Raw genomic sequence first — 18,050 nt, 5'->3', positions numbered from 1 at the left:
CAGAAGATCAGCAAAGATGTGGAAAAGTTGAACAACATTATAAATGAACTATTAATATAAACCTCATAGATAGATGTAAAACATTCTACCCAAAAACTGCAAAATACGCAATAGTCCCCTTTATCTGCGGGGATGTGTCTCAAGACTGCCAGTGGTTGCCTGAAACTGATAATACTACTGGACCTTATATATGTTGTGTTTTTCTCCTATATGTACATGCCTATGAAGAAGTTTAATTTATAAATTAGGCACAGTAAAAGATTATCAATAATGACTAATAAAATAGAACAATTATAACAATATATTGTAGTAAAAGTTATATAAATATGGTCTCTCTCTCTGTCTCTCTAAATATTATACTGCATCATAGGTAACTGAAACTTCAGAGAGTGAAACTGTGGGTAGGCAAACTACTATACATTCTTCTCAATGCATTTGGAACATTATTCAACTTAAACCATATATAGGCCATAGAACAGGCCTCAATAAAACTTTATAATGATTAAACCTTCCAAAAAGTATGCTGTCTCATCAAAAATAAAATTAGAAATCAATCACAAAATTCACAAACATATGGAAATTACACAGCACATTGGTAAATAATGGATCGTAAAAGAAATTGCTTAAATGATTAAAAACTTGGAGATGAGTAAAAATGAAAATACAGCATACTGAAAGTTATGGGATGCAGCCAAAGCAGTACTTAGAAGATAATTTATAGCTATAAATGCCTATATTTAAAAAGAAGAAAAATCTAAAGTTAATAACCTAACATTTCACTTTAACAAAAAAAGAAAAACAGGAAAATTCAACCCAAAGAAATCAGAAGTAAAGATATAATAAAAACTAAAGCATAAATAAAGAAAACATTATTGGATCTAAGGATGGGAAATGTTTTTAATGTCTTCATACAAAGGAAAAAACCCAACAAACTAGACAATACAATTTTATGGATTTCATTACTTTAAAATTTAGAGTTTATATTAAACAAATTACAACTCTAAACAAAAGTAATAGAGATATGAGATTGGAAGAAGATATTTGCAATCCATAAAACTCACAAGAGTATCACCTAGAACTAAACTGTTCAATACATAGTCACTGGTCACATATGGTTATTTACATTTGAATTTAAATCAATTACATAGAATTATATTTCAGTCCCTCAACTGAACTAACCATATTTTAAGTACTCCCTAGCCAGATGGCTGGGGGGACCATGTTAAACAGTTTGATATAGAACATTTCCATAATCACAGAAAGCTCTATGAAACAGACCTAATCTAGAATATATCACAAACTTATAAAAATTAACTACAAAAACCAGGAAACTCAAAATAAACGTGAGTAAAAATATAAATAAACATGTCATAGGAGGAAAAGTCTAAATGGTTATCAAGATTTCCACATATGCCTTAGTAGGAATCAGACAGAAGAAAATTAAAAGCAATGAGATGCCAGGTTAGACCCATTTGACTAACAAAAATCTAAAAGTAGGGTATTAGCAAATTTTGGTGAAAACTACAAGAAATGAGAAACTTCATTGAGTGTTGATGGGGGTGTAATTAACATAGTTGTTGTGGAAAGCATCAGCAACATTTAGTAAAATTAAGAATAGATATCCTAGCATTCACACACCTGGTTGTATATATCAGAGAAATTCTCATCCAAACTGATACGATACAAACAGTCACGGTCCTGGATGCTTAATCTATTATTTTTGAGCTAGTTCAGTAGGTCTGTTATTTTGAGCTAGTTCAGTAGAATTTACTAGAATTCTTGCTCTTTCCTTCTGTTTCTAACAAATTTTACTCACATACAGTTGCTTTCAGGATATACTGAAAGCAAAAGTCTTGCCCTGATTTCTGAATAAATGTAAAAAAAAAAAAAGGGCAATAGTGTACATTGGTAACACCAAAAGCAGAACTCAAGTGTTTAAGAACAGTCACCAAGTACATGGTTGTCATAAACTTTGGGTCCATAGGCAGGATATGAATATGGGGATGGTAAAAGTATATTCTACCTTTCTTTGTGACAGCAGATCTACTGTTTTTCTTGTCCCCTCCCTCCCCAATCAAGTGAATATTAGTATTTTTATTTGCCGATTCACCAAGCCAACTCTAGCAGCCTTGTACTTGGAGGAAATTCTTCCATTCCTGTTATTCTTTGCTTTTGGATTTGTTATTGTAAGCTTTTTAAAATATATATACAAATTTCATGCATGGACACTTCATTGAAAACTGAGAAATACTATAACAAGAGCTGCCAGGTAGGCACTATTTGAAACCTATTTCAAACTATTTGAAACAACACAACATGCAGGGCAACTCGGTTTGACTTAAAAGCACAGCTTCTAAAGTCCAAAAATTCCTCCACATTCAGGCCCCACAATGGGCATGAGAGAAAAGGCTGAGCAGCTGTGGAACACCTCACTCTGGGAAGATTTAATCTAGTGTTTGGAATCTGATAATCTAGTGGAAATATAGTCCTTGGGCTCAGTGGAAATGTCAAGCATAGAGATGGTACTTTTAGTATTGTGGCAGATAGAATTCTAATATAACCTCATAATTCCTGCCCCCTAGTATCCCCTACCCTTGAATGCGGATATGATTTGTAACTTGATTCTATTTCTTTCCCTGTCTCAGAACTTTATTTTTTTAAAGAACTCTATTGAGATATCATTCATGAACCATGTAGTTTATACACTTAAGGTATACAGGTCAAAGGTTTTTAGTATATTTATGAATTATAATTTGCTTCTAACCAATAAAATATGGCAAAGATGAAGGAATTTTTCAGATTTAATTAAGATGCCTAATCACTTGACTTTAATCAAAAGGGAAATTATCCTATGTGGGCCTAACTTAATCAGTTGAGCCCTTTAAAAAAGAATCTAGAGGTGAAAGACTCAGCTGCAGAGACTCCCTCTTTCCTCCTGGCTCTGAAGTTCCATGCATGCTATAACCACAAGAAAATGAATTCTGTCAACAACCTGAGAGAATATGGAAGAGGGTGCCAAGGGTCAGGTGAGACTGCAGCCCTGGCTGACAATTTGTTTTTATTTTTATTTTTATTTTTGCAATGATTCTTGCTCTGTCACCCAGGCTGGAGTGGAGTGGCGTGATCTAGGCTCACTGCAATCTCCACCTCCTGGGTTCAAGCGATTCTCCTGTCTCAGCCTCCCAAGTAGCAGGGATTACAGGTGTGCACCACCACACCCAGCTAATTTTTGTATTTGTATTAGAGACATGGTTTCATCATGTTGACCAGGTGGATCTTGAACTCCTGACCTCAAGTGATCTGCCCACCTCAGCCTCCCAAAGTGCTGGGATTACAGGTCCTAGCCACTGTGACAGGCTTGTTATTGTTTTTTTCCCCATTTTTCATTGACACAGAGTAATTGTATATATTTATGGGATACACAGCGATGTTATTATATGTGTATACCATGTATTCTGATCAAATCAGGGTAATTAGTTATTCATCTTCTTTTAACTTTGTGAGAGTACCCAGTTATGCTGTTCCCAGAATCCTGAATTATGGAAACTGTGTGATAATAAATGAGTGTTGTTTTATGCTGCTAAGTTGTGGTAATTTGTTACATAACAATAAAAAACTTACATAAGCATTGTGGATGGGTCATCTGTCTTTGGCAGCCAGGAGGCAAAAAGACATAGAGGATTACTCCTCAGAAGAATACTGAAAGAGGAGGCATACTCAACAGAGATGGTGTCATCTTTATAAAAGAAGATCAAGAACGATGTCACAGAATTGAAGGAGAAAAGAGACCCAAAGGAGAAGGGTGGTTAAGTTCAACATGCTGCAAAAATATCAAGAGGAATGCAAACTAGAACTGACAAAGGCATTACAAGAAAGGTCATTGATACTTTACAGAGTCCAAAGGCTTTAACAACCAATTCCTAGTCAAAAAGAATCATGGCATCTGAAGCTCTCAGCTTGAACAGCAGCAGCGGCCTGAAGTTCAGAGTAACAATCAAACTCACAAGACAGAAAAAGCTATACCCAGAGCCAACTTTATTTAGCTTTCAGAAAGGATACATGTAGGACCACAACTCAACATGCAGGGCAACTTGGTTTTACTTAAAAGCGCAGCTTCTGAAGTCCAAAAATTCCTCCACATTCAGGCCCCACAATGGGCATGAGAGAAAAGGCTGAGCAGCTATGGACCACCTCACTCTGGAAAGATTTAAATCCTGGGGTCTTTTCAGTTTTTCTACCTTACTAGTCATGTATCTCCTCAAGGGCATCCTACTGGTACATAGTCTTATGCAGCTGTCTTAGGGCAGCTGAATATCATCAATATCAGTTACTGATTACTCAATAAATCATGTTGACAAGGAGTTAAAGGTGCTTATCCATTGCATAGTCACCTTGGTTAGGGTCTCATTTATTTTAAATCTGCTATACTTTTATCAAATCTTTGAGTTAATGTTCCAAGAATGGTTTGACCAAGGAAACAATCTTGGGGCTATAGGAAACATCACATAGCAACCTATCAAGCAGAGGAAACACAGCCATAACTCAATGTCTGAGTGCTTTCTCTAGAGTCTGCACTCCACTCACTCACACTGCAGTAAATTTTTCCACTGTTGTTTATTCTATATCGATATCATGTTCCATATCTCTGATGTCTCCTTAACTCTATGATTTCAGCGAGGTAACCACTCTGAGCTGAGAAGCCCATCTTCATTTATAGGACCTTCTTTTGTACCATACCATCTCACACAGCCTGCACTTATAGTGCATTTACAGTAGTCAGTGTCTTTGCTTCAACCCTGGACTCATTTATTTATTCCGTCCCAATGTATAACCCTGACCTCCAGCTGCTTCAGGATGGTCAAGTTTGTAAAACTAGTAGGAACCATATTGCAAATGTTGCCTAATGGGAAGAAATAATATTACAGTCTATTAGAGTTGCCAACTTTGCAAAACTGCTTACTGACCACTGGAGATTCTTAGACTTTACACTAAAAAGCTACTTGATTATTTTATGTCAATCCCATTTTACAACCAGGAATTGTAAGTAACATACAATGTAGGGGATAATTCTGGTAGGTGGTAAGGTGAGCCTGCTTTCAAACCAATGTGGGGGAGCAGATTTTTGACTAATCCCAAGAACTAAGATGAGAAATCACAGATCTTATTTTCTGTTTTTTTCTCTCCCCATATGAAACTTCACACACGTACATAAACACTACATGCATTATCCCCGCACACCTACAACATACACACAATATCCTACTTATCTATCCTGTAAGTTACCTGTCATGCTCTTACCCTCTCCATAGAACCCTCTAGCAATGAAGAGGAAGAAGGAGGAGGAAGAGGGCAGAAAAGACCTTCCTCAACTTATGCCATTGTCAGATAGGAGGATTCTGGATCTAAGGATACACCAGACAGTCAATGAATTTTCCAGGTATACCACAGACTGAAAGACAGCTTTCCACTGAGAAAACACAGAAAAGGATAGTCTTACCCACATGAACAGAAAAGCCTGACAAAGGGTTGTATCCATCCCAATCCTGCTACCTTAAGGAAATGCTCCTAGCCTAACAAAAGTATGCCAAAACATGTATGTGTACAGTTTTCTGTGCAAAACATAGTGTTCAGGATGTCATTTGTTATGAATCTGTTTTAATCCACTAGCACACTGCTGTATCTTTGTTCTTTCTGCTCTAACTCCTGACTTCAGGTATTGGACTTTGAGTTTTTGTCTGGACTTCCCAGACTGTCATCACAGTAATTGACTTCTCAGACTTGGAACTATTCAGTTCCATCCTGCAGTCAGTGGATGATTCCTACTCTCTAACCTGGCATCTCTGCCTGACTCTGAGAATCCGTCCCATCTTCTTCCATTAAGATAGTATATGGCTTGAGATTCTAAAACATCCACTTCTTACTCCATGCCCAAAGTTCAGCCTTAGAGCCTGGACCTTTGACATGTGGTGAACTTTGAGAAAGTGATTTTCACAGAGAACACAAAGAATAAATTTTTTATTATTATTATTATACTTTAAGTTTTAGGGTACATGTGCACAATGTGCAGGTTAGTTACATATGTATACATGTGCCATGCTGGTGTGCTGCACCCATTAACTCGTCATTTACATTAGGTATATCTCCTAAAGCTATCCCTCCCCCCTCCCCCCTCCCCCCACCCCACAACAGTCCCCAGAGTGTGATGTTCCCCTTCCTGTGTCCATGTGCTCTCATTGTTCAATTCCCACCTGTGAGTGAGAACATGAGGTGTTTGGTTTTTTGTCCTTGCGATAGTTTACTGAGAATGATGATTTCCAATTTCATCCTTGTCCCTACAAAGGACATGAACTCATCACTTTTTATGCATAGTATTCCATGGTGTAAATGTGTCACATTTTCTTAATCCAGTCTATCATTGTTGGACATTTGGATTGGTTCCAAGTCTTTGCTCTTGTGAATAGTGCCGCAATAAACATATGTGTGCATGTGTCTTTATAGCCGCATGATTTATAGTCCTTTGGGTATATACCCAGTAATGGGATGGCTGGATCAAGTGGTATTTCTAGTTCTAGATCCCTGAGGAATCGCCACACTGATTTCCACAAAGGTTGAACTAGTTTACAGTCCCACCAACAGTGTAAAAGTGTTCCTATTTCTCCACATCCTCTCCAGCACCTGTTGTTTCCTGACTTTTTAATGATTGCCATTCTAACTGGTGTGAGATGATATCTCATTGTGGTTTTGATTTGCATTTCTCTGATGGCCAGTGATGGTGAGCATTTTTTCATGTGTTTTTTGGCTGCATAAATGTCTTCTTTTGAGAAGTGTCTGTTTGTGTCTTTCGCCCACTTTTTGATGGGGTTGTTTGTTTTTGTCTTGTAAATTTGTTTGAGTTCTTTGTAGATTCTGGATATTAGCCCTTTGTCAGATGAGTAGGTTGTGAAAATTTTCTCCCATTTTGTAGATTGCCTGTTCACTCTGATGGTAGTTTCTTTTGCTGTGCAGAAGCTCTTTAGTTTAATTAGATCCCATTTGTCAATTTTGGCTTTTGTTGCCATTGCTTTTGGTGTTTTAGACATGAAGTCCTTGCCCATGCCTATGTCCTGAATGGTAATGCCTAGGCTTTTTTCTAGGGTTTTTATGGTTTTAGGTCTAACGTTTAAGTCTTTAATCCATCTTGAATTAATTTTTGTATAAGGTGTAAGGAAGGGATCCAGTTTCAGCTTTCTACATATGGCTAGCCAGTTTTCCCAGCACCATTTATTAAATAGGGAATCCTTTCCCCATTGCTTGTTTTTGTCAGGTTTGTCAAAGATCAGATAGTTGTAGATATGCTGTGTTATTTCTGAGGGCTCTGTTCTGTTCCATTGATCTATATCTCTGTTTTGGTACCAGTACCATGCTGTTTTGGTTACTGTAGCCTTGTAGTATAGCTTGAAGTCAGGTAGCATGATACCTCCAGCTTTGTTCTTTTGGCTTAGGATTGACTTGGTGATGCGGGCTCTTTTTTGGTTCCATATGAACTTTAAAGTAGTTTTTTCCAATTCTGTGAAGAAAGTCATTGGTAGCTTCATAGGGATGGCATTGAATGTATATATTACCTTGGGCAGTATGGCCATTTTCACAATATTGATTCTTCCTACCCATGAGCATGGAACGTTCTTCCATTTCTTTGTATCCTCTTTTATTTCTTTGAGCAGTGGTTTGTAGTTCTCCTTGAAGAGTTCCTTCACATCCCTTGTAAGTTGGATTCCTAGGTATTTTATTCTCTTTGAAGCAATTGTGAATGGGAGTTCACTCATGATTTGGCTCTCTGTTTGCCTGTTATTGGTGTATAAGAATGCTTGTGATTTTTGTACATTGATTTTGTATCCTGAGACTTTGCTGAAGTTGCTTATCAGCTTAAGGAGATTTTGGGCTGAGACAATGGGGTTTTCTAGATATACAATCATGTCATCTGCAAACAGGGACAATTTGACTTCCTCTTTTCCTAATTGAATACCCTTTATTTCCTTCTCCTGCCTAATTGCCCTGGCCAGAACTTCCAACACTATGTTGAATAGGAGTGGTGAGAGAGGGCATCCCTGTCTTGTGCCAGTTTTCAAAGGGAATGCTTCCAGTTTTTGCCCATTCAGTATGATATTGGCTGTGGGTTTGTCATAGATAGCTCTTTTTATTTTGAGATACGTCCCATCAATACCTAATTTATTGAGAGTTTTTAGCATGAAGTGTTGTTGAATTTTGTCAAAGGCCTTTTCTGCATCTATTGAGATAATCGTGTAGTTTGTCTTTGTTTCTGTTTATATGCTGGTTTACATTTATTGATTTGTGTATATTGAACCAGCCTTGCATCCCAGGGATGAAGCCCACTTGATCATGGTGGATAAGCTTTTTGATGAGCTGCTGGATTCGGTTTGCCAGTATTTTATTGAGGATTTTTGCATCAATGTTCATCAAGGATATTGGTCTAAGATTCTCTTTTTTGGTTGTGTCTCTGCCTGGCTTTGGTATCAGGATGATGCTGGCCTCATAAAATGAGTTAGGGAGGATTCCCTCTTTTTCTATTGATTGGAATAGTTTCAGAAGGAATGGTACCAGTTCCTCCTTGTACCTCTGGTAGAATTCGGCTGTGAATCCATCTGGTCCTGGACTCTTTTTGGTTAGTAAGCTATTGATTATTGCCACAATTTCAGATCCTGTTATTGGTCTATTCAGAGATTCAACTTCTTCCTGGTTTAGTCTTGGGAGAGTGTACGTGTCGAGGAATTTATCCATTTCTTCTAGATTTTCTAGTTTATTTGCTTAGAGGTGTTTGTAGTATTCTCTGATGGTAGTTTGTATTTCTGTGGGATCGGTGGTGATGTCCCCTTTATCATTTTTTATTGCGTCTATTTGATTCTTCTCTCTTTTTTTCTTTATTAGTCTTGCTAGCGGTCTATCAATTTTGTTGATCCTTTCAAAAAACCAGCTCCTGGATTCATTAATTTTTTGAAGGGTTTTTTGTGTCTCTATTTCCTTCAGTTCTGCTCTGATTTTAGTTATTTCTTGCCTTCTGCTAGCTTTTGAATGTGTTTTCTCTTGCTTTTCTAGTTCTTTTAATTGTGATGTAGGGTGTCAATTTTGGATCTTTCCTGCTTTCTCTTGTGGGCTTTTAGTGCTATAAATTTCCAAAGTCGAAATGAAGGAAAAAATGTTAAGGGCAGCCAGAGAGAAAGGTCGGGTTACCCACAAAGGGAAGCCCATCAGACTAACAACAGATCTCTCAGCAGAAACTCTACAAACCAGAAGAGAGTGGGGGCCAATATTCAACATTCTTAAAGAAAAGAATTTCCAACCCAGAATTTCATATCCAGCCAAACTAAGCTTCTTAAGTGAAGGAGAAATAAAATACTTTACAGGCAAGCAACTGCTGAGAGATTTTGTCACCACCAGACCTGCCCTAAAAGAGCTCCTGAAGGAAGCACTAAACATGGAAAGGAACAACCGGTACCAGCTGCTGCAAAATCATGCCAAAATGTAAAGACCATCGAGACTAGGAAGAAACTGCATCAACTAACGAGCAAAATAACCAGCTAACATAATAATGACAGAATCAAATTCACACATAACAATATTATCTTTAAATGTAAATGGACTAAATGCTCCAATTAAAAGACACAGACTGGCAAATTGGATAAAGAGTCAAGACCCATCAGTGTGCTGTGTTCAGGAAACCCATCTCACATGCAAGACACACATAGGCTCAAAATAAAAAGATGCAGGAAGATCTACCAAGCAAATGGAAAACAAAAAAAGGCAGGGATTGCAATCCTAGTCTCTGATAAAACAGACTTTAAATCAACAAAGATCAAAAGAGACAAAGAAGGCCATTACATAATGGTAAAGGGGTCAATTCAACAAGAAGAGCTAACTATCCGAAATATATATGCACCCAATACAGGAGCACCCAGATTCATAAAGCAAGTCCTTAGAGACCAACAAAGAGACTTAGACTCCCACACAATAATAATGGGAGACTTTAACACCCCACTGTCAACATTAGACAGATCAACGAGACAGAAAGTTAACAAGGATACCCAGGAATTGAACTCAGCTCTGCACCAAGCGGACCTAATAGACATCTACAGAACTCTCCACCCCAAATCAACAGAATATACATTTTTTTCATCACCACACCACACCTATTCCAAAATTGACCACATACTTGGAAGTAAAGCTCTCCTCAGCAAATGTAAAAGACCAGAAATTATAACAAACTCTCTCTCAGACCACAGTGCAATCAAAATAGAACTCAGGATTAAGAAACTCACTCAAAACCACTCAACTACATGGAAACTGAACAACCTGCTCCTCAATGACTACTGGGTACATAACGAAATGAAGGCAGAAATAAAGATGTTCTTTGAAACCAAGGAGAACAAAGACACAGCATACCAGAATCTCTGGGACACATTCAAAGCAGTGTGTGGAGGGAAATTTATAGCACAAACAATAAATTGAGAAGGAGAAACTGGATGGTGAAGGGATTAGAAGGCACGGATATGAGCCACCTGTTCTATTAATGACAGAATGGCATGAAAAGGAAATGAGCATTAGTGGTGATAGTAGCAGCTTCCATTTAGGTGGTTACTTTAGGTCAACCACTCTTTTAGTAAATTTTATTTAATTCTTACAATAACACTTGGAATATAGTTTGTCAATTACATTTTACAAATGATGAAACTGGAGCTAAAACTCTTAATTTGTCTTAAGTCTTTCAGCTAACAAGTGTCAGGGTCAAGGTTTTGTTCCTCAATCCTTCCATCCCCCAACCTCTGGTAACCACAGATTTACTCTCTGTTTTGAGTGGTGTTTATTATCATTGTTGTCATTTGCTTTTTTGCAGGGGTGGCTGGGGAGGGGGTAGTTCTGGGAAAAAATGGAAAATCTGCTAGACAAATTTGAAAAGAGCTGCAACTCTTACTCTCTACTTTTATGAGTTTGGCTCGTTTAGAGTCTATATACAGTGAGATCATGCAGTATTTATCTTTTTGTGCCTGTCTTATTTAACTTAATGTTATGTCCTCTAGCTTCATTCATGTTGTTGCAAATGATAGAATTTTCTTCTTCTTCCTTTTTTGTGGCTGAATAGTATTCCACTCTGTATATATACTCCATTTTCTTCATTCAGTCACTCATTGACAGACACTTAGGTTGATTTTGAATATTAGTTACTTTGAATAGTGCTGCAATAATCATGGGAGTGTGAATACCTCTTTGACATATTCATTTCATTTCTTTGGATATATACCTAGAAGTGGAATTGCTGAGTCACATAGTAGTTCTATTTTTAATTTTTTGAGGAACTGTCATACTGTTTAACATAATGATTATAGTAATTTTCATTTCCACCAATAGTGTGCAAGGGTTCCCTTATCTCTACATCCTCACCAACACTTGTCATTTTTCATATTTTTGATAATAGCTGGTATTATAACAGGTATGAGGTGATATCTCATTGTTACTTTAATTTGCATATCCTGATGATTAATGATGTTGAGCAATTTTTCACAAAACTATTGGCCATTTGTATGTCTTTTTTGAGAAATCTCTATTGAAGTTCCTTGTCTATTTTAATCAGATTGTTTTCTTACTATTGAGCTGAATTCATATATATATATATATATATATATATAAGCTTTTTAGTTTGATGTAATTCTATTTATCTATTTTTGCAGAGTCAAGATTTGAACTCAGGCATGCGGTTTTTTTAGAGTTGATAACATTGACAACCAGCATAACTAAATTTTCATATATATAAAATTTAGGAAAACAGCCAATATGGTTAAGCAAGGTTTTGCCAAACATGGAAGTTATTTCTGAAAAGCTACGCCCTTTCTCATCCCTCCATTTTGTTTATAATAAAATTGAGGGCAACAACTAGGTTTCTCTCATCCCTGAGTTACAATCTAAGGCTAGTTTTACGACTAATAAATTCTACGTTCTAAGAATGGTAAGGGAATTAAGCATGAACCTCATAAGCTTATTAGACTTATAGACTATGAAAGTGGGCCTGAGGATCAAAAAATGAGGAGTAATGAGACAAAATAGAATTCCCTAAGTATATTGTTAAAAACACTAGCTCAATGAGTTATCAAATGCTCATACACACCCTCACAAATAATATATACTATATCCCCCATAAACATAATAATTCCTTGGTAATTTTATAAAATTCTATAGTATGGAAAACTGTTTTAAAACTTTTGTTGTCTAAAAATGTTCTCGGATTCTCTACAGATGCTCCCGTTGAGTAGGACCTTGAGTTGTGGCAGGCTTTGCAACGTTTTTGCCAATTAAATATTATGAAAATGATGTTATGCAGCATCTGGGCCAGAACCCACAAGGTCTTCTCCTCTCATCCTCTTGAACCGCTATAATACCAGATGCAAAAGCTAGGCTAGTCTCTCTGAGGGTGAGAGATCACACAGAAAGGGAGGCCCAGCTGTTAGACAGCATTAACCACCACACAGGGGAGTGAGGCCATCTTAGACCATCCAGCCCCAGCCAAGCCACCAGATGACTGTACCATACGAATGGCCATAGACAAGACCAGTGAGGAATTTCCCTCCTGGCCCGGCCCAAGTTGCTGATTCACAGAATTTTGAGCAAATACACAGTGTATTGTTTGACAACACCAAGTTTTGGGGCAGTTTGTTACATAGCAATAGATAACTGATATAACTTACTTTCAACCATCACTCCCTGTTGTGGTTTAGATGTGTGTCCTCTCCAAACCTCAGGTTGAAAAGTAATCCTCAATGTTGGAAATGGGGCCTAATGGAAGGTATTGGATCATGACAATAGGTCCCTCATGAATGGCTTCTTGCCATCCCTTTGGTTATGAGTGAGTTCTCTCTGTGAGTTCACATGAGATCTGGTTGTTTAAAAGAATGTGGCACCTCCACCACTCCGTCTTGCTCCTGATCTCGCCACATGACATGCCTGCTCCCCTTTGGCCTTCTGCCATGTTTGTAAGATTCCTGAGGCCCATACCAAGAGCAGATGCCAGTGCAGTGCTTCCTGTACAGCCTGAAGAATGATGAGCCAATTAAACCTCTTTTCTTTATAAATTACCCAACCTCTATTAGTTCTTTATAGTGATGCAAGAATAAACTAATACACTCCCAACACTGATTTGATCTTGAAACACCTATTTTATTAAGCACCTAATTCACATCTCCAGGAAGATATTTGGGGGAATGAGGAGACAGAAGTTTTCATCCTTATGTCACATAAACTTATTTAGTATCTTAAGGAATACTATGTGGGAAAATGGGCAATAGTGGGCTTCTTATTGAAGAAATCCTTCTTAGAAGACTGTCCTGGCGTCCTGTTATATTTGAACATATGCCTGGTATCTGGAAGCAAAACTGTGCTTAAAGTTTTTTTCATCCCAGTAGAGAATCAAATATGATCCTCACCATCAACAAATGCATAGGTCTATCTGTTCTTACCTTTTGTAGGTAAAATCTTCAGAAATTCAGTTGTGTATGAATTATCAGTCTTACAATTGGGGAAGTTATATTTGTTATTCCTTGGAAGTAAATATTGAGATATGACTTGCTTGCTTGTCTTTTGTAAATGTTTTCAAACCTCAATTCTATTTTATTTTATCAGCAAGAATTATAATAACTGTCTCATCATTGAAATTAGATAAACACGGCAGGTAAATCACTAAAAGCTATAGGCAGCTATTAATAAGATACTTGAATCAGCAACTCTCCTAGATTATTTCAGCGTTCTTCCCAGGACTACTTCATATTTAATAAGACGCCTTCCTCAACATACTGACTTTTTCTGAGCTTCACACATTCCAAGTCATCTTCTTTTTCACATTAGGAGCAGGGAGGGATATATATCTCATGTCTCCTTGTCTTCTTCTTTCCTTCTTTTTTTTTTTTTTTTGGCCAATAAAAAGCAATGTCTCCAAGTTGAGAACAACTACTTTTCTAAGCTGTAATTTTGTATCTTGTTGCAAATCCAAATTCTAAGCCTATTTCAAAGTCTTGCTCTAAAGCTTTAATCTTTTCCAAACATAAGGCTATTGCTTACAATGAATTTAACATGTTAACATCTCTGCAGCATCACTGGCTGTAGACATCAGCACAGCATGCATCCATCTAAATAATTTAATTTAATAAAGCATTGGGCAAAACCCCACATTCCAAAATGTCAGTCCCACCCCATGTAATTTCAATCATTGTATACTCATTCATTTGTATTTAAAGCTTTGTCTTCTTTAAGCTTAATATAAAAATTCACTTACTTCCAGAAGGAATTAATCCTTGTCAATAAACACCTGGGTTAACAGTTAGGGACATATTTAACAGTTCCCCGAGAACACAGGTTTATAGGAATAAGACATGGAGAGAAGGAGGTTACAAGACAGAGAAAATTTCTACATCCATGCCTAGGGAAATTTTTTAGGCAGCTCAATTCCTCTTTATCCCACAGAAGTCACTTAAAAAGATGAGCCAATTTCTTCTAACACATAACTTCTTACAGGATCTTCCCCTCTTAACTCTAATATAATATCCTAAATTATCTCATGGCACATTAGCAAACATGCTCCAATCAGAAAACAGTTCTGAAATTTCTTATATGAGATTTTCATGATGCCACAGGTATGGAACTCTGCGGCCCAAACTACATCTTTCTGCACATATTCTCTATCACCAGAAAATGTATGCCATAAGTATACTCTAAGATCTTTAGGTTCAGCACTATAAAATCTTTTGAATGTATTGGACAGCACAAAATACCGAAAGGGAATTTAAGGGATATGAACTGGTAGTTTAAAAATATTTTCAACTACAATTTGGTGTTTAGGGAAGATTAGAGCAAAGCTTGGTACTAAATTTCCAAATAAGCTTAGGATTTGGATTTCATACTAGAGACAGAAGTTCTCATCTCAGCCCAGGAGACTGGGAATAAAAACATTACTAAGATTGGAAGCAAATCTTTTTGTAAGATTACAAATATGGGTGTAAAAAGGCAAATTCTTCTTTTAAAGATTGGAGCTTTATATTGTTGCTTAAGACAATTGAGACAATATAAGAAAGGATTGTAAAATGTTCTAAGAGAAGGGCTATGTGTTCACTCATGGACTGAATCAGCAAGTCTTTCTGCAGAGTTCATTGGGACACTTCATACTTCAAAGATTAATTGAGTTCTTGCTTCCCAGAATTCTCTACTCTTTCCTCTCCCTTTTCAAATGCTCTCTTTCAAAGCTCAACTGAAATTCTCTCTTCAGAATGAAGTCTTCTCTGAGCATTCCAGCCCATCCAGATAGGCCTCTCCCTTCAACTCAGACACTGTTTTGGCAGATTCTACTATAAATTATTTCATAAGTGTGGATATTTTCTTTAAGAATAAAGGTGCCTTGTGGTTAGGAACTGGATGTTGTATGTGTGTGTGTGTTGTATTTTACCCACCATATATATTTGTGCTATGAAGTTATAACCACCTAACAGGTTCTTCCTGCCTATTGCACAAACAAAATAAATTCACAAAGGCCATGGCATTGCAGTAAAGAAAGAGTTTCATTGATGGAGTTTGGCCATACCACGTGGGAAACGGAATTGTTATTCAAATCAGTATCAAAGGCTCTGAGGTTAGGGGTTTTTCAAAGGTAGCTTGAGGGGTAGGGGGATAGGGTATGGGGAGTGCTGATTGCTTGGATGAGAGATGAAATCATAGGGAGTTGAAGCTGTCCTCTTACACTGAGTCAATCCTGCATGGCTCCATGGGAGCGGTTGTGGATCACTGATAATCAGAGCAAAAAACCTGAGAAGATATCTCAAAAGGCCGATCTTGGGTTCTACAATGGTGATGTTATCTGCAGGAATCACTGGGGAAGTTGCTTATCTTGTGACCTATGGAAAAATGGCTGGCAATCTTTTATGTCTACACCTCAACAGAATTCCTCTACTCCTCCCAGCCTGGTGGTCTCTCATTAGCTTTACAAAGGTGGTTGGTTGAGTTTTGGGGAAGAGCTATTATCACTTAAACTATAAACTAAATGTCTCCCAAAGTAGCTTGACCTAAGCCCAGTAATAATTAAGGAAAGATAAAGGCAAGACAGGGATTGGTTAAATCAAATCCTTTCACGCTATAATTTTCTCACTGTTATAATTTTTGCAAAGGTGGTTTCAAAGTCTTTCCTGACCAAGGCTTCAGATGGTGTGAGTCTAAGCCCCATCACTGCCAAATAGCACCTGTTTGACCTTTGACTAGCTACTTAGACTCTCAGCATCAGTATCTTTATCCAGAGAATGGAGACAGAAGACTTTCTCTCTGCTGTCATCTGCATGTTGTGAAGATTAAAGAAGGCACTGTGAATGAAACTGCATCATCAGTTATAAATAGTTTCCATGATGTGAGATTCTGCTAGCACGTTTGGTACTCAAATTTACTGACTGAAGGAATAAGGGATAAATCTAAATGCCCCCTAGAGTTATACAGTATTATAAAGTATATAGTCACATTGAACAGGTTATGTTGAACAAGTAAGATTATTAATATACACAGGTTATCAATGAGATGATTTATTAGCACATAGGTCATTAATGGCACAATTAGCACAAATTTAGGCATACCATCCTAGGCAAGATAATTGGACGCTCTCCTTTGAATCTGCTGAAGCTCTCACTCCTTTTAGGAGCAGGAAGGTAAACTAAGATATACTGGTACTTATGCAGAAAAAGCATCATGCCATTATAGAAACACTCTATGTATTAATGTCTAGACCCAGACTCACTTCATATTTCTTGCTCCATTCCTACTTGTTTATGTTGCTTACTAGCTTTGTGACCTTAGGCAATTTATTTTATCCATCACAGACTCAGTTTCTTATTTCAAAGAATAATTTTCAAAAAATATGTTATGCAAATACAAAAATTATTTAACTCATAAATGAGACTATCAGTAAGATGGTAATACTAGTTCGAAGAGCACTGGAAAACTAGTCATATATAAAAATTAAGAATAATGAAGTTAATAATAGTGTATCAATATTGACTCATTGATTGTAAAAGAAATTACTACACTAATGCAAAGTGTTAGTTATTAGAGAAACTGGAGGGGATGCTGTTTATAGGAGGAGAGGATGAGAAGGTATAGGGAAACTCTGTATTTTCCACAAATTCTTTCCATAAAGCCAAAACTGCTCAAAATAGTGTATTTAAAAAATAAAAATAATATGGTTTAAATAAAATTTTGAGTTTAGATATAAAATTTATAAATGTTCTACAGAGCAATAAATCCATATCTTTGGGGTTTTCTAGTAAAAAGAAACCCTTTGCCTCTTTAACAGACAAAATGAACAAGTTAACATATAACTTCATAGTGTGAGGACTTTAATAATAAATAGCACAGTCAAAAACAGGTATATTCTCTTAGAAATAACCTTTAATGGCCTATTAAATAATGCCCCAGTATGACACTGGAAGGACATGACCCCACCCTTTGTCTTATTTTTCAGTTTTGAATAAGTTTTTCTTAATTCTTTTGTTGTTGTTGTTGTGATGATGATGATGTTTCCTCTGGGCTTTCATATCTCCAGCATGTTGCAGCTTTCATCTTGAACTCTGACTTGACTTCTCATCTTTCTTCACACTCTTGGATGCTCCCCAGCCTAGTTATGAAATGGCCCTCACTTTGTTTTATCCTCTTGGCATTGGCCTCCCAAGAACCCTCCTCAGCTTCTGATTCCTCACTGGCCTAGTGCTCAGCCTAAGATATAACTCTGGGTCCCTGGAAACTGCTGAGTCAAAAAAGTGACAAGAGACAGCAAGAGCCTAGAATACAAAGAAGTATAAAGAGCAACATCTACTATATTTACTAATTGCCCTGCTTCTGTAGTCTGCAGCATCTCTCCTTGCACAGAAAACCATCATGAAGCAGGGGCTCAATGTATAAACCAAATTTGGCTAGACCTGAGATCGGTTGGTCAATCATCTTACAAAAATATAATTGTGCAAAATCCTGTCTTAGGAAGAATCGACAAG

The 18,050-nt window shown here is 37.1% G+C and overlaps 1 protein-coding gene and 1 non-coding gene across 2 annotated transcripts in view; one reads left to right on the top strand and one right to left on the bottom strand.

The window, feature by feature from the left end:
- Nucleotides 1-18,050, top strand: part of CTNNA2 (catenin alpha 2) — a 1,472,650-nt gene that overhangs the window by 218,741 nt on the left and 1,235,859 nt on the right. The gene's annotated exons all lie outside the window — the stretch shown is intronic.
- On the bottom strand, nucleotides 10,899-10,961 carry LOC112208248 (U7 small nuclear RNA). The gene has a single exon (XR_002942665.2). It is a non-coding gene; the product is annotated as a U7 small nuclear RNA (small nuclear RNA).

The sequence above is a fragment of the Pan troglodytes genome, chromosome 12 (assembly GCF_028858775.2).
Source record: "Pan troglodytes isolate AG18354 chromosome 12, NHGRI_mPanTro3-v2.0_pri, whole genome shotgun sequence".
Taxonomy (NCBI): Eukaryota; Metazoa; Chordata; class Mammalia; order Primates; family Hominidae; genus Pan; species Pan troglodytes.
This window is presented reverse-complemented; position numbering and strand designations above follow the sequence as displayed.